This window comes from Epargyreus clarus, unplaced genomic scaffold (assembly GCF_041222505.1).
Source record: "Epargyreus clarus isolate Ecla_fem2 unplaced genomic scaffold, WU_Ecla_fem_2.2 ptg000031l, whole genome shotgun sequence".
NCBI classification, from domain to species: domain Eukaryota; kingdom Metazoa; phylum Arthropoda; class Insecta; order Lepidoptera; family Hesperiidae; genus Epargyreus; species Epargyreus clarus.
In genome coordinates, this window is record NW_027332236.1 from 2273315 (window position 1) to 2292385 (window position 19071).

At 35.6% G+C, this 19071-nt stretch overlaps 1 protein-coding gene across 2 annotated transcripts in view; it reads left to right on the plus strand.

Moving 5' to 3' along the window:
* Positions 1 to 19071, plus strand: part of FoxP (forkhead box transcription factor P) — an 82919-nt gene that overhangs the window by 4985 nt on the left and 58863 nt on the right. The window lies entirely within an intron of this gene.

Here is a 19071-nt window from a genome sequence, read left to right on the forward strand (position 1 = left end):
AGCTAGTACATTTATAAAATTTACACAACTTTGCAATTATTGGTCGTGTGTAAAATAAAACTGATAATAATAAACATAGATTAGTAAAGATACTTCGCCGCCTTGAAATTGAAATAAGCCAGAAACGGCTTAATAGTAAGTTCTTTTTTGAATTCTTGTCAAATAAAAACATTTTTAGAGAAAATTTACGAATAAATAACTAATACTGCGTAATTTACATAATAAATAAATAATTATTTCAAACATTTTAGCACGGAGACGTGGCAAAACTTTTTTACGCAACTATTTCAATTCTCAAAACTGGGTACATTTTCTTGTTAGGAGTGAGTAATATTTACTAATCTATGATAATAAATATAAACAATTTTTAAATCGTATATTTGAAACCAGTCGATACATCTGTATAGATACATTCTTTCAAATTATATTTTTATATAATAATAATTTATTTAGTTAAACTGTACTATAACATTTCTACGTAAACGACATACTAAAACTATTATCGACAGTTTTGGACATTTTTTACCTTCTGTTCCATTATTTCTTTGTCTTTGACAAGCATGCGGATCAATGGGAAAGCCACCATACGTCCCGTTTTTACGGGACAGTCCCTTTTTTCGATGCTTCGTGCCGTTGTCTCCAAAATGAACCGTTGCCATTGTCAATTAAGTAACAGTAAATAGTATAATTGTGAAAAAAAAACATGGGGTGCTCCATTTATCAGTTTTCATAAAGCGCCCCACATTTTTTGCACAATTATACTATTTACTGTTCCTTAAATGATACTTATATTGAAAATTATTTTCTACTTTTTAGTTAATTTGATCATAAAAGCGTGTTTTTTATTATTTTTAACTATATTTTTTCAAGTAAAAAGTATTTGACATAAAAAAAATCGATGTCCCGTTTTGACTGAAGTAATCATTGGTCACTATATTCCATGGTCAATATTTACGTTTGCGTACACTTGAAACGCAAGGTCAAACACTAGTTGTCTTTTTTTATCACATTGTTCTAATAGCTCTGTCCCTTATAGAACATTTGTCTATGTAGTTAAAGGTAAGTAAATTAAAAAACGTGCATGTGTGCTATCAAAGCAGTTTCGCTCAAGTTTTCTCTTAAGTTAGTGGGCGTATAACGTGTCTAGTATAAAATGTCATTGGTTAAAAAGGACAAGTATATTTTTGCCTGCCCATGAGTTGATGTTTTATTAATTTTTACTCTTATTCGCATTGAAAATCTCTTGTTTTATTTCTTAGTATTATAAAGTAAATATGTAAGTAAAAGTGTCCCAAGGATAAAAAATTATAACATAACTTTTTAGCGAGTTTAGGGTAAAAATTGACACTTGAGTGTTACGTAACGTTAGGGGGGGGGGGTATAGAAAAACGTTACGGTGCGTTACAAGGGGGGGAGGGGGGGTCAAAAATCTTCAAAAATTGCGTTACGTAATACTTGAACGGCCCCTAAGTAATGTTTTCATAAAATATTATTAAGTATGAATATAATTACTGGAACAACGGAAATAGTGTGTCTAAATAATTAATGTTTTTTTTTTTGTTTTCCTCGTACGTTACTTTATAATTAACTTTTTGTTTCATTTTTTAATATATTACTTTCTATTCCTTATCGTAAATTATGCATTACCAACATAATGCTAGTACCTAGTTATATTTACTGTTAGGCTTACGTATATATTTTCCTATGTTAGGCAGAATTAACTTTTATATCACGGCGTGCGTAAATTGACGTTTTACGCACGCTTCGCGTGCGCAAAACCCCCATTTCCGACCCCGTAATATAAAATTTTATACAACACGCGGACGAAAAATGTTTTTCTGACTCGTGTGATTGCAGTCCTCGCCTGCGGCTCGGCCTGCAAACTCACACTTGTCAGAAAAAAATTTTTCGTCCTCGTATTGTAATGTACTATTTTATGATAATGCATAGATTAGTAAAGATTACTCACTCCTAACAAGAAAATGTACCCAGTTTTGAGAATTGAAATAGTTGCGTAAAAAAGTTTATATCACGGCGTGCGTAAATGGACCCATTTCCGACCCCGTAATATAAAATTTTATACAACACGCGGACGAAAAATGTTTTTCTGACTCGTGTGATTGCAGTCCTCGCCTGCGGCTCGGCCTGCAAACTCACACTTGTCAGAAAAAAATTTTTCGTCCTCGTATTGTAATGTACTATTTGCCACGTCTCCGTGCTAAAATGTCCCTAAAATATTTGAAATAATTATTTATTTATTACGTAAATTACGCAGTATTAGTTATTTATTCGTAAATTTTCTCTAAAAATGTTTTTATTTGTCAAAAATTCATAAAAGGAACTTACTAAATAAGCCGTTTGTTGCGTCATTCAATTTCAAGGCGGCGAAGTATCTTTACTAATCTATGTGTTAATGAAAGAGCTAACGAACTGCAGTTCACCTGAAGATTAGTAGCAATGGATACCCATGGAAATGTTTAATCAACCCCTAGAAAAGATTAGAGACCTATCTGAGATTACAGATGCGTTGCTGTCTACGATGACTAAACTTGAACGCCTCGTATGGGAAGTCTCTCCTGTAACTCACCCTTTTAACTAGAAAGTAAATGAACTTTGCTGGCTCAAGGCAGAAATAGGTGTGGCGGTAGTGCTATAGACTTCTTCAAAACATAACTTTTAGTTCTAAGCTAATTTCATGATGACTGTGTACCATCGGGTGGAGCAATATTTGTTTCCATATCTGGCATCGTTTGTTAACTTTTGCAAACTTCCCGCGAAGATAAGGTTTTTTGGTTATTAGATATTGCTGTAATATTTTGAAATTCATACAAAACAGTGAAATGTTTTGAAAATATTTAATATTTAAAAAATACTTTCAGTTGATTTGTTTTTTTTAGAAAATGATGTCCTTTTGGCACCAGTGTCCTCTTCAAAAAGTTTTACGTAAAATTTAGATGCTTATACCTAATTTTCATTTAATCTTATTGAAGTAGTAACAGGCAATACTTAGATTCTGTTTGTATTATTTTTATACGTACCTTATAGATTAGTAAAGATACTTCGCCGCCTTGAAATTTAATGAAGCCACAAACGGCTTCTTTTTTTGAATTCTTGACAAATAAAAACATTTATAGAGAAAATTTACGAGTAAATAACTAATACTGCGTAATTTATATAATAAATAAATAATTATTTCAAATATTTTAGGGACATTTCAGCACAGAGACGTGGCAAAACTTTTTTACGCAATTATTTTAATTGTCAAAACTGGTTATGTTTTCTCGTTAGGAGTGAGTAATCTTTACTAATCTATGACTTACTCACGTACCTATATATTTTTCAAATTGTACGTTTTCAATTAATTTAATTTTTTCGAGCGAAATGACTACATTTTCGCAGAATCGCCCAATTAAAAATGTTTTATTACAATGCACAAAACACCTACTCATAAATTTAATTTCGCATTATTATAAAAGTCATATTTTAGTAATTTTAATTTAAAAATAAATTACGCACTGAAAATGCAAGAGAATTTTATGTAATTACGAGCTATTGCTCGCGTTACGAAGTAATATTTTCATCCCCTATTTTATCCTCTTGGGGGTAGAATTTATCAAAATCCTTTCTTAGCGGATGCCTACGTCATAACATCTACCTGCATGCCAAATTTCAGCCCGATCCGTCCAGTGGTTTGGGCTGTGCGCTGATAGATCACTATGTCAGTCAGTCACCTTTGAGTTATATATATTTAGATAATTAATATTGAACACAGTTGAATTTACGTCGTGATTTAGCGAAATATAATTATTTTGAGCGCCGACTTCAGATTAATACTAAGCCAACATAATTTATATTTTTTGCCTTCACAGCGATGTAGAGTTGGTCATATTTTAATTCTTAATATCATTATTATAATAATATGTTTTAATGTCGTCGAGCTAGGCATATGTGATAAACTTTCGACAGGATTTCCCATTTGTCTCTTGATGGATGCCATGGGCAGCACCAACAACACAACTCAGATGTAAGTATTAGATAAAATATCTTTTGATTTAATTATGTAGCGACTCAGACTTAAGGGGTGACAACACACCTGTGATCGGCTGAAGTCTCAGTACCCTTACCATGAGTTTTTACGTTTTGACCATAGATTAGTAAAGATTTAAAAAATGTAGTTTTTAGATCATTTGCGAATGAAACGAGATTTCTTCGTACTTTTTCTTCGCATGTCGGCATTATTCCGCGTAAATTACTCGTACATCATGACAGCCATTAAACGGCTGACAGAAATGTCAGCTGTTTAAGTCATTTAATGGCTTCCTTCAATTACAAGGCGGTGAGATATCTATACTTATCTATGGTTTTGACAAATATGTCTTTTTTGGTATTTGTTTACGTATTTGCCCATACAAATTCCAATCAGCGCCGCTAGCGGATTGTATCAGATCTATAGTGTTAATAACGTAACATTAAATGTCTAAATTGACAAAATGGCGCTTTATGTTTTGACTCTCTTTTTGCGAACTTGTGAGGCAGAAAAACAGATTTGAGCACTTACTTATTGTTACGTTTACTCAGTCTACTGAAGCAAACGGAACAGAATACTGGATTGAGTAAACGTAACGTAAAATTGTGGGATGTTTTGAAAACTTATGGTAAGGGTACAGATGTTCATGGCCCTGACCGCTTACGATCAACTGAACTACAAGCTCATTTGAACCTCGTCGTCAACCCATTACTGTCCCACTGCTAGGCACGGGTCTCCTCTCATAATGAGAAGGATTAGGCCATAGTCCACCGCGCTGGCCAAGTGCGTATTGGTAGACTTCACATACCTTTGAGATTTTTTTTTAAATCTCTCAGGTATGCAGGTTTCCTCACGATGCATTCCTTCACCGCTTAAGCAAGTGATTATTAATTTCTAATACGCACATAAATTTGAAAATGAGAGGTGTGTGCCTGGGATTTGAACCTCGGACCCCTCGATCGAGAGGCCGCGTTTCTTAACCTCTAGGCTATCACATTTGATGCTACCAACCGTAAAAACCGTTAATAATATGAGCCCCTATACTTAATATATGTTATTATGTATTTTTCTATGGAAAGTCAGTTTACTTAGCCTCGCTTTGGTTGCGGTTAGCACATTTCACCGCAAACAGTGGTATTTTAAATAATTCCTACGTTGAATATGAGTATCGTGTGGATAACTCGGTTCCATAAAGATTGTAATCGAAGAATGAGAGAACAATCTGTCATCAATTTGGATTTCTATCTAAGTACCTATACATGGAATTAATTTATGAAAAAAAAAATACCATAACATATGTTTAAAAACCAATTTTATCTTAAATCTTAAACAGACCCAAGTAATTGAAAGAAACTGAAATAATTTATTTTCCGAGGATATTAATATTAAAATGTAGGTTTTGTGACCTACAAATAAAAAAAATATTATAATAACTTAAGAACAAGAAAACCAAAAAAAAAAATTCATACATTTACAAGCATTTGATACATACAATATAGCGGTGATTTTCAAAGGTTGTGTAACGCGACCCCCAAGGGGTTTAAAACCTCTATAAGAGGTTCGCAATGCAGCAAAGAAGATAATATAAACTTTGACCCCATATTTTTATAGAGATAATATATAAAACTAAGAACATTATAATTAAATAAAGATTACGTATCTTACGTTAACTGTGTGGTCTGAAATAGATCAGGCTCCACATGTACCATTAGGTTAAGTTTAACATTGTAAAAAACATTTTTTTAAAAGATATGTGTTATGGAGTTTCTTTCGCCGCTTCTTCTCCATAACGAAACAACTTGTGAAGTGGTGGTAGTTGTATTGACATTCAAAAAGTGCTCTATAAAGAACCTATTTTGAATAAAAAAAAATGATTTGATTGATTTGATTGATTTGATTTGATACTGACTCCTAATTTTAAAAATACTGACAAAATTTCACATAAATCGAAAAATAATTAAATTCATTAGTGGATGATAGAGGGTCACAATATATTTTATAGCAGTCTGTGACCTAAACCCGCATTTTAGCCTCGCATTTCTGTGTCCAAAGTAGCCGATTTTTACACCGTACGAATATTAATACACTACCCTACTAAAATAAAATAGGCTACTTTGGCCACGCGTATCGTAATGTACTATTTTACAAACCAAGGTGATCGTGCTATGAAAAAGATTGACAAACACTGCTACATAGTGTAACACATAAGGAAATAAAGTTAATTATATTTAAAATTATTCCGTATTTTGCGTACAATGCTCGCGACATCAAAATTAGCCTAGATTAGGCCGTTTATACTATTAGGGTTTGCTTCACCTTTTACCTACAAATAAAGTCCCAAATAGCTAACAAGTACATTTCAAATAATACTAAGTGAATTAAAGGTGGTAGAACTCTTCGCGGAGTTCGGAGGCACCGCCTCACCTATTTCCTAATAACAGCAATGATAAGCGGTGCTGTCTTTCGTTTTAAAGGGTGTGTTAAGGGAAATACCTATACTTTTTTTTTTTATATATAATATAGGAGTAGCAGACGAGCATGCAGTCCACCTGATGGTAAGTGGCTACTGCCGCCCATGGACATCTGTAATCAACCCCAGATAGGATTAGACATTCCTACCTGAGGTCGGCCACAGATGCGCCGCTACCCCTGTGGACTAAGCTGGAGCGCCTCGGAAAAGTCTGTCTCCCTTACCACACTCTTCAAACCGGAACACAGCAGCGCCTAACACTGCTGTTATTAGGTAGAAATAGGTGTGGCGGTGGTGCCGCCGGAGTCGAACCACAAAGTGTTCTACCACCATACTTAGCCGAGGCGTTCCAACTTTGTTCATAGTTGCCCTAACCTAACTCAACCTCAGGTAGGGTATCTAAGCTTTGTCCATGGGCGGCAGTAGCTTACCACCAGATGGACTACACGCTTGTTTGCTATCTACGTGTATATTATAAAAATAAATCTATTGCAAATCTTCATGCCTAAGAGTTCTGTCAAAACTCTGAAGGATGTGTGAAGTCTACCAATACGCACTTGACGCGCGATGGCCTGTGCGCTAAGCCTCTTAGATCCGTGCCCAGTGGGACAGCAATGGGTTGAGTGTGTTATATTTGCGGAGTCGTAAATCAATTACGTTACCTTGGAATTAATTATAATTATTTAATGCGTACGAAACATGTTAAATTCGTTAATTATAATAATGGAAATATATGAATATTTATGATATTGTGTGATCTATTTATGGTTTAAAATTTGCAGAATTATTTTTTACGTTGTGTTGTGGTTGTAACGACAGAATCAAATAATTTTGCATAGTTATTATAGCTTCATGAATAAATTACACTGGTAGCAAGTGTGGAAATGTCATCATCATCATCTATTCATCACTGTCCCACTGTCCACGAGTCTTCTCTGAGAATGAGAAGGATTAGGCCATAGTCTACCGCGCTGGCCAAGTGCGTATTGGTAGACTTAACATACCTTTGAGACTATAGTTGAAACGCGGCCTCTCAGTCGAGGGGGCCGAGGTTCAAATCCCACATTTTTAAACCTCTAATTATTAAAAGTTTACGTGCGTATTATAAATTAATGATCTCTTGCTTTAATGGTGAAAGAAAACATTTTGAGGCAATTTGAGGCGACTCACAATTCAGTTTTAAAAAGTTGAGATGTGTTTGAAGTCTACTAACCACATGACCAGCATGGCCGGCTGTGGCTTAAATCCTTCTACTTCTGAGTATATTTATGTCCAGCAGTAGGACAATAACATACAGACCATTTACATTTGAAGGTGGTAGAACTCTTTGTGGTTTAACTCCGGCGGCACCACCGCCATATATTTCTGCATCATAACACCAGTATTTACATTGCTGTGTTCTGGTTTGAAGAGTGTGGTAAGGGATACATACTTTTCCGAGGCGTTCCAGTTTAGTTCTCAGGGGTAGCGGTGCGTTTGTGGCCGACCTCAGGTAGGAATATCTAATCCTATCTGGGGTTGATTTCAGATGTCCACGGCAGTAGCCGTTTACCATTAGGTGGACTGCATGCTCGTCTGCTACTCCTATATTAAAACCAAAAAATACAGACATTAAAATATTATAAGCATTCAGATTTAAGATAAAACTATTTCATATCTCAAAAAGGGGTGGCATTGACTAGGGTGAGTATCTACGACTGGGAAAGGCAAATAAAGGGGATGGTATTGTAAAAACAAGGGTCCCAGACCCTTAGACCGGTTTTTTTCAAGCACTTAACAATATGTTTGTGCTTACCGGATGTCGATTTTAAGTTTCTATTTTAAGTATCTTAGCAATATTACCTACTTGTGTCAGTTTATTAGTAGTATAAGACGGTACAGTTGCAGTGGTAAGTGGTTACTGTCATCCGTGGACATATATAATCAATCTCGGATAAGATCAGAGTCTAATCTGATGATGACTATAGATCCGTTGCTACTCCGCAGGTTGCTTAGTTGGAATGCCTAGGATAAGTATGTTTCCCTTAATATACCCTTTAAACACATATGTTATGATAATAGCAGAGCATTATAACTGTTATTTAGGTAGAGATGGAAATGAAATGAAATGAAATATATTTATTTTTGTATAGGCCAACGACGGCACTTACAAATTGTCAGGTACAATATTTTTCTTAAACTACTACCGGATCGGAACGCGACCTCTACTGAGAAGATCCGGTAAGAAACTCAGCGGGTTTGTCTTTTTTTTAATAATATATTTTTTTTTTGGGTGTGGCGGTGTCATTCACCACATTCACATTGTCACAAAGAAGCAATAAGATGTGACAAAGAAACAATTCCTTCTTCTCATAGATGGCAGTAATAACTCCCAGATAGAATTTAGGTCCTTAAAATACATAAATCAAAAAATAATAAGCTTTCTACACTTATAGCCCCTTACAAGGATTTTTCCTGTGTAGTGGGGGACATAGACACACACAAGTCTAACACAAAACCACCCAGACCCAGAACAGACTCCACATTCATTTAGATATCTGCCTAGCCGAGAATCGTACCCGGAACCCTCTCGAACCGAACTCTGCCTAGCGGGTAGGTCTCAGGACTAAGCTGGAACGACACATGTTTGGAGTATACATTAACGTTTAATAACAGCTAACTGCCATACATTGCTAACATTAGGTAGACAAATACACAGTATATAATTATATTAGCACATACATACGAATATGTGAATATATAGACGAAATTTTTCCTTTTGCAAAAACGACGTGCGTGGTAATGATTAGCATCCAATGGTACCAGGTGTAGCGCGCCAAACTTCTAGTCCGCTCCGAATATAGAAACGAGTCGTGTCGCAATAGCAAATTGCAGATTATGATGGATGAAGACAGTACGGGATCCCTCCGGCACCCGTCCACTGCCCGCTCTCGCCCACGGGTACATAGCTGTGTTAGTGTTCCCTTACATTATGGAGTAGCTGACCCTGCAAAATTTGTACCCCCTCAAAATCTATTTATCAAATATATTTCATATAAAATATAGCCCATGTTACTCGTGGATAATGTAGCTTTCGAATGGTGAAAGAATTTTTAAAATCGGTCCAGTAGTTTTTGAGCCTATTCATTACAATCAAACAAACTTTGTTTTTCCTCTGTATAATATTACTATAGATAATCTAACTAAATCTGTGCGCAACAACTTCAAAGCAGACTAGAAGTTTGTTGCGGACCAGATTTTTAAATACATAAAAGTAGCAGACGAGACAGTCCATCTGGTAAGTGGTACTGCCGCCCATGGACATCTGTAATCAACCCCACATAAGATTATTTTCTTACCTTAGGTCGGGCACAGATGCACCGCTACCGAAATTATATCTCTTAAAACAACCATCGAACACACATCAGCGCTTAACACTGTTGTTATTAGGCAGAAATAGGTGTGGCGGTGGTGCCACCGGAGTCTAACTACAGAGAGTTCAATCACCTTCAAAGTGCCGGCTGACATATGAGGCTACTACTGAATCCTCAGGAGTGGCCAGGAGTGTATGGGATTTGAACCTCGGACCCCCCGAATGAGAGGGTTTCTTAACCACTTGGCTATATTTGCTTGCTTTGTCGAAGAACATCTATTTAACAGCTTCAACACAACAACTTTTCCCTGTTTAAAACTCAAAGGCCTCAATTTTCGAGTTATTTCTTAGTCACAATGACTAGCGTTTCCGTGGTTAGTTATATTTATGTCCAGCAGTAGGACAATAACATACAGACCATTTACATTTGAAGGTGGTAGAACTCTTTGTGGTTCATCTCCGGCGGCACCACCGCCATATAAATTTCTGCATCATAACAGCAGTATTTACACTGCTGTGTTCTGGTTTGAAGAGTGAGGTAAGGGATACATACTTTTCGGAGGCGTTCCAGTTTAGTTCTCAGGGGTAGCGGTGCGTTTGTGGCCGACCTCAGTTAGGAATATCTAATCCTAACTGGGGTTGATTTCAGATGTCCACGGCAGTAGCCGTTTACCATCAGGTGGACTGTTAGTTGTGATGTTTACATACTTGTACAAATATTGATTTTTGAATCTAAACACTAACACGATAAGACTCCGGTTATTATCTTTAACATTCAGTTGTATGTTCTGAACTTAATTTTATTGTTTTATGGAATGGTAATAAGTAATGTAAATAGTAATGTTCTTGGAAATTGTGACAAGAAGCGCGTAGTATCGTAGATCTGCATTAAGCAACGTCGGGTGCGGTCGGGAGTTGGATGGGTGGCCGTTAGTTTTTTTTTTTATAATATAGGAGTAGTAGACGAGCATGCAGTCCACCTGATGGAAAGTGGTTACTGTCGCCCATGGACATCTTTTATCAAACCAGAAAGGATTAGATTCCTAAATGAGGTCGGCCACAGATGCGCCGCTATCCCGGAGGACTAAGTTGGAACGCCTGGGAAAAGTGTGTATCCCTTACCACACCCTTCAAACCAGAACACAACAGCATTTAAAACTGCTATTATGAGGCATAAAATAAGTGTGGCGGTGGTGCCGCCGAAGTCGAATCACAAAGGGTTCTACCACCTTTTAAGAGGCAGCTTCTAAAAGGCTGCCTCTTGCAAGGTTTAACGACTGCTTCCTAATAGGCGTCTTAAAAGGCTGCCTAACATAATCTACAATAGGTAAAGCCACGTGAATAACTTTAAATTCGTTTTGAAGGTGGTAGAACTCTTTGTGGTTTATTCTGGAGGCACTACTGCGTCACCTATTTCTGCTAAAAAACAACAGTATTAAGTGCTGCTATATTCCGATTTGAATGGTGTGATCCATGTGGTAAAGGTAATTACTCATCCGAGGTATTCCAACTTAGTCTTCCGGGGTAGCAACTTATCTGAGATTGATTAAAAATTTCTATGGGAGACAGTAGCCACTTACTATCAGGTGGACATGCCCACTTGCTACTTCTGTATTATATAAAAGCATAGATTAGTAAAGATTACTCATTCCTAACAAAATAATGTACCCAGTTTTGAAAATTGAAATAGTTGCGTAAAAAAGTTTTGCCACGTCTCCGTGCTAAAATGTCCCTATAATATTTGAAATGATTATTTATTTATTACGTAAATTACGTAATTATTACGTAAATTAGTTATTTATTACGTAAATTAGTTATTTATTCGTAAATTTTCTCTAAAAATGTTTTTATTTGTTAAGGATTCAAAAAAAGAACTTACTAAAATAAGCCGTTTGTGGCTTCATTCAATTTCAAGGCGGCGAAGTATCTTTACTAATCTATGTATAAAAGATACTATATACATACTTACTACTACTTTACTATACTATATACTATACTAGATACTATATAGCTATATGTTAATGAAGTAGCACAAGTAACGCCACGCGCATAACTTAGTGTTGCCAAAACCAAGGAGGCGGCTAGACACAGTAACTTGTAATGTTTGTTTGTGTGTGTAGGCGTATGTGTGATTGCAAACAAGTTATTTATACTTATAAGTGCGTCGCGGATATTTGGGGGTCATATACAGGATGCTCTAAAAGTGTACATTAATATTAGTTTTTTTTAGATTCTTGGAAAAAAGTATTGTTTTCTGTTAGAATTCATTCGTGGTAATGTAATGTAACAGATATTTGAGAAACATTGATATTGTTATAAAATTTAAAAAGGCATTATAAAAGAAACGAATTGTCCTAAAATATAGAAGAATTTGATACGATAACAACCAAAACTCTTAATTTAAGAAACAATAAGTCAGTGAACAATAAAAATCTAGACGACTAAACAGAATATAAGTTTGATATCATTTTGAAAAATCATTAATAGCAACACTTTCTGATTAACAATGTTCTACACATACATTCTACTACCATAGTAGTCGCCATGGAGAATGCAATGACGCGCATACAAACCGACGATCTCGAACAGAAATCAAATTTAATCATTGTAAAGACATTGCCTGACCGGGTATCGAACCCGAATCTTCAGTCAGGCCGGTATCATAACCGCTACACGCAGCGTCAATAAACAACCATACATTCATACGTTATACATTCAAGTGATTCATAGATTACAACAATGACTTTAAAAAAAACAACACGCTGTGTACAGTGCGTACACAATGAGCGTTATTCAAGCCTCTTTTTGGGCAACTTAGCAACAAACAGTGTTCGTAGCTATGTTTTTTTTATTTGCATGTGTGTGTACAGTGTTTATGTTAGCCGAGCGAGTAGGCGTGACGGGCCGCGATAGTGTTATCGGGCGAACCTTGCAAAAATACACAACAAACAGCACAGTGTATGCTAAAAAAGTAGATGCTGCACAGGTGAATGGGTGCTCGTGAATGGTTTGTGGTTGTGAGAGCAAATGATCTTAATCATTCGGTTGGACGTCACAATATGTGTCGCGTTTCGTGGAGAGACTACGAAGTTTCGGGCGGGTGTGTAATGTCACAACGACTAGTACGTTTGTAGATTAGGCAAAGGGGCCCCCGATTTCAGGAGGGCTCCGATAGGATAATATATTCGCTTACACGACACTTGTTCTAAGAATTACGGTCAACATTTCTAAATTGAAATGTCTTTTTTAAATTATTATATTCTGATAGGGGCCCCAAATTCTCGTGTGCCTAGAGGCCTCTTTATTCTTTTAAAAAATCGGCCTTGCACAACAGCGTCACATATTCATTTGATGTATGGCACGGTGGTTTTTGCATTTCTAGGAAGAGGGTACAGGTGGCAACTACCCTTCTGAGCGAATTGTAAGAATCTGAAACATGTAAAGCTATTTTAAATTGTGATTGAATATCAGACCCAATGATTTTATAAAACATAAAAGTGAAATCACCTATTAAGTTACATGACGTATATTAGACGTATGACGTCACAAACTGTAGTACGTGACTAGATAGGCCTACTAAACCAATCGGCTCAAGGGTCAAGAATAGCAAAACTTGATGCGTGACGCAGCAAAAACAAGAAACAACTTATTTGCAAACGGTATATACTTAACATATTTAATTATAACAAAATATTTCGGCCAGACAGGAAATAAACGCAATTAAAGTCAAAACAACCATAAAGCTTTGATTGAGTCAAATATTTTTTACGATATAATGATATGCGACGTTATGGTGTAAAATTTGAATATCGACGTGTTAGATGCCTATTTTTAATCTTTATAACTGCGAAACGATTTAAATTGCTTGTTTTAAATAATTCATTATCAACCAATTACTGTTTCAGCTTAGCAGGGAATTTATATATACGTATAAAGGATTGAGGCTTCTATAAGCGGGGTTTTAAAAGTTACAGGACAAATTGTCGCCCCGTGCTGACATAAGAAATGTGGGGGCCCCAAAGTACAAAATAATTGTGGGCCCCATTACAAAGTACGTAATATTTAAAAATACCGAAGAATGCTGTATTTATTTACTGAATTTATTACTGTAAAACAAGCAAAATAGCACTATCTAGAAAAATAGGGTCAATATTTTTATTTAAGAAAGCATGACGGTAGTTCTAGTAAGACGTACCTAAAAATAGAAAATATCTCTTTCTGTGTTAGTTATATGTTGGCCTTTCAGGGCAACATATGCCCTGTGAGGTTTGGAGTCCCGAAGAAGGGCCCCAAGTGCCCTTATGGCAACTCAATCTTAGGCACGCCAAACCTAGCCTATAGGCCCGTTGCCCATATTGGTTTAAGCCATAAGTACGAGTTGCCATACTCACATAGATTTGCAGTCTTTTGGCGATTGTAATTTATTTATGAATAATCATAAAGTTATAAATAACAAAAATATGACGTTTTGTATACAAAAAAGGTTGACGCGCAGCTCAGGAGTCAACATACGTTTTCCGGGATCAAGTCTCGGCAAAACGTACTAGTTTTTGCCCACGTTTAAAAGAAAATAATATGACATACTAACATACATAAAACTGAAAATTCGTACCTTCATTGGAACGACAGTGGCGCCACCTGTAGAAAATTGGTCGTACCAATTCTGGAACCTTCGTGGGCTCATGGACAACAACTTTGCTAAAGATCATCACTTGATCAAATGCATAGTTTACGATTCAATCCTTACTAATATCGATTAAAATAATCGTTTTTTTTGGTCCAAAAGATCGATTCTCCGATTAATCGATTTTAGATCGCCATCCCTACTTCCCGTGGGATTTCCGGAATAAAAACTATCCTATGTCCTTTCTCAGGTCTCAGACTATCTTTGTACAAAATTTCATTAAAATCGGTTCAGTGGTTTAGACGTGAAGAAGAGACAACCAGACAGACAGACAGACAGACAGAGTTACTTTCGGATTTATAATATTAGTAAGGATTATATAGATATTGTCTGGGTCCGGGTGTTTGTGTGTATTTACGCTCATAACAAAAGCTATTGTAGTATTGTATTAAGAAAAGTAGCAACCAAGCATGCAGTCCAGGTAATGGTAAGTAGCTACTGCCGCCCATCTGTGATCAACCCCAGATAAGATTTGATTCTTACCTGATGCGTTGTTACCCCTGAGGTCTAAGTTGGAACGCCTCGGACACAACCATGTGAGATGTGTCAGGGACACACTCTTGTGAGAAGAACAAGGCAGCATCAGTGGCCGACTTCAGGTTGGAATCTAATCTTATCTAGGGTTAATTATGGCCACTTATTGATTGTAGCCACTTACCATCAGGTGGACTGCGTGCTCATCTGCTATTCGCAAAAAAAATATTTCTCCTTATATATATCCTAAGTTCTTCTAACTACTTTCGCAAATATATTTGATGTACAGACGCACAGCTTACATTATTTTATATGTAGATACATATTGTAGAAATACGCCTATTTAGCATTTTTATCAGCCTCAGACGAGTTAATAGCTAGGCGCTAGACTTATTTAATTACGCCTAATTCGATTCGGCTATACGTAATCTTGATATGGCCGTGATGGCGTAGTGGTTTTGTTCGGCCTTAATTTGAAGGTCTAAGGTTCGAATCCCAGGGCCTCCTGAGTTTAAGTAAGTATGTGCGTGTTAGATTAAAGAAAAACCGTAGAAAATTATAAAAAAATAGATTGTTTTAAAATATAGCCCATGTCACTTCCATAATTTAGATGAATAAACGACACCTCGTTTGTTAAAATCCGCCAAGTCCTTTGGGCTGCAGAGCGTGTCAAAGAATGAGGCATAGGTCATAGAAAATGCTCATAAAAAATTACCCCCCACATTCGGATAAAAAATAAAAAGACGCCTGAGATTTCTTTAAAAAAAACTGTTTAAAGGTCTTCTTATAAATCTACTAACCTGAACTTAGCCAGCGTAGTAGACTATATCTTAAGTAAACACCTTTCAATCTTTTTTATAATATAGGAGTAGCAGACGACCATGCAATCCACCTGATGGTAAGTGGCTACTGCCGCCCATGGACATCTGTAATCAACCCAGAAAGGATTAGATTCCTACATGAGGTCGGCCACAGATGCGCCGCTACTCCTGAGGACTAAGCTGGAACGCCTCGAAAAGTATGTCTTAAACCACACCCCACAAACCAGAACACAACAGCGTTTAAAACTGCTGTTATGAGGGAGAAATAGGAGGTGGTGCCGCCAAAGTAGAACCACAAAGGGTTTACCTTTAAAAACCAAAACCTTTAAAAAGGGAACCTTTAAAAATCTGTCTGTCCATGCCCATCAGTGGGACAGTGGTCACGACGTAACCACAATGTTTTATCTGAAAGTTATACGTATACGCCATTTCAGTACGAAATTGCGCCTTCGCACTGATAAAACAACAACCCAAATAACGTAATGACCTCGAATTCTAAATAAATGGCTATCAACTATACTTCCGACCTCGATTTGTTTCCTAAACACTGCTGGCACGTGTCATTGAGACTAGATAAAATAGGGATAGTTAATAGGATTCCTGTAAGAATCTCATCGGAGTTAATTAAGTTAGGTGACAATTAAGTTAATTCTTAAGTTATGAAAGGTTTTTAATAAGGTGGTAGAACCCTCTGTGAGTTGATTTAGGAGGCGCCAGATAGAAGACAACCACCACATCCTTTAAACAGCGCAAATGTTAGGCAGAAATAGGTATGGCAAAGTTAAAGTATTTTGCTAGTCGCAACTAGTTGTAAATCCATCATTTAATAGTTACCTATGTACCTGAATGACTGAGCTGTGCTCGGTGTTGTAATAATAAAACAAAAATACCGATTATTTGAAATAAAAAGTCACAAACAGAAGGAACTCGAAATAAAGAAAAAATAAAAGAAACAATCGGACCGAGACTTGACCGGGTTTCCTGCGTTTAAAGGCGCTAGTTTTTCCGACCGAGCTATGCTAACTTCGTAAATGGTGGCCAAATTTAGCTTTTGCAGGAGGAATGTAGATATTGCAGGAGGTTTTTATTCAATGAAAACATGGTTAAAACGACATTTTCTGAAATTAAAACCTAGCTAGATCGATTTATAGCCAGATCGATTTATGCGATTCGTTCATAGGACAAAATTATAAATAGTAATTTTTGAAGGTTCTTTGTTAACTATAAAATATATTTATATAATTAGATAACACGACACACCCTTCAAACCGGAACAGCTAATGTTCTTGTAAAGTAAAAAAAGGAATGGCGAAGTTAAAGTATTCCACTAGTCAACAACTAGTTTTAAATCCATCATTTAATTGTTTATTTACGAAATTCCAAAAGAATCTACCGCTTTGGAACGTTCGTTCATAAAACAAAATTATAAATAGTAATATTTGAAGGTTATTTTTTAACTATAAAATATATTTATATAAATAGATTACACGACACACCCTTCAAACCGGAACAGCTAATGTTCTTGTAAGGTAAAAATAGGAATGGCGAAGTTAAAGTATTCCATTAGTCAACAACTAGTTTTAAATCCGTCCATCATTACATCAAAAGTAAAAAATAAATATTCAAATTAGTTTATTTACGGAATTCTGTTATGTGTGTGTTTCATTTATTTAGAAGAATTTTAATGAAGTGTTTAATAAAGGTTGTTTTAGATAAATAATATTTCATTGAAAATATTTATAAACTTTTAACTGTTTTCTGTATAGTTTTTAATATATCAATTAACTCACAAGTTTTCATTTTCGTTTTGTATTTTTATTTGATTTTTGTGGCAGTAGTGTTCAGGACTGCCACTGCCATGTGGTGCCACACCTGAGCACTAGATAGTTGCCTTAAATGTAGTCAGCCTGTATTTAAAGTAACATATTGTTATTTTACATTAATTATAATCTAGGCTTTCCTAATATAGACAAATGGGTAATTTTGTTTTAATCTAATCATTAAATGCTTTCATTGACACATCACTTTTAAAATCTTTACATAAAAGATTATACAGTATACAAATTGGTCTTTTGTTTTATAAGGCACTATTCACACAAATATTACATCAAAAATATAATAAATAACTGAAATGATTGCATTTCAGAGTTTCTATTTGTTTTAAATATAGGGGTAGCATATAAGGCCGCAGTCCAACTAATGGAAAGTGGCTACTGCTGCCCATGGACATCTGTAATCAACCCGATATAAGATTAGAGTTCTACCTAAGGTCGGCCATAGATGTGCTGCAACCCTTGAGGACTAAGCTAGTACGCTTCGGATATGCATGTCTTCCTTACCACACCACACCTTTCAACCAGTACACAGCAGTGCTTAACACTAATTGTATTAGGAAGAAATTGGTGTGGCGGTGGTGCCGCCGGAATCGCACCACAAGTGGTTTTACCATCTTCAAGTGTAGTGTTTTCTTATTTGTACAGTCAGACATACAAAAGTCCAGTTATTATTATACACAAGTGTTGCAATCTATTTATAGGTGTGAGATATGATGTAATTATGTGATACAATAAATTATTATCATTACCAAAATATAAAACCATGTGACTATTTGTACAGGTACTGGACTAATAAATTATATTTATTCGTACATTTATTCATTTTTTTTTAAATATATTTATTCGTACATTTATTCAATTGGTTAGGTTAGGTTAGGTTAGGTGAGGTTAGGTTAGGTTAGGTGTTTTTTTTTTTTTTTAATTGATTTCGAACGGGCTGATGGCGATCGACGTCATTTTTTGATGTTAAGAGCTTAGTTTCTAAAATCGATCGGTAGAGCCGTTTAAAAGTTATTAAAAAAAAACATTTCAAAAAAAATTTTTTTGTAGTTTTTTTGAGATTTCTCAAAATCTACCGGTTCGAATCGGATAATAATAAATTGTTTGTCCAGTACCCGTATTAATAATTATAAATTATTCGTACGGTAACCGTATTAATAATTATAAATTGTTCGTACAGTACCTGTATTAATAGACTCAGCCAATATAAAAGGTACTTACATACATATATATTGTTATTAGGTACATTTACAATATAGGTAACTTGTATTGATAAGAAATGTAATCGAAAATGGCTTTATTCTTGCTCCCATAATGTAGTAGATATAATCGAGCGATAGGTGAATAGAAATACTGTTATTTTGGAATATATTTTTATTGAAACTTTTTTTTAATATATATAATATGG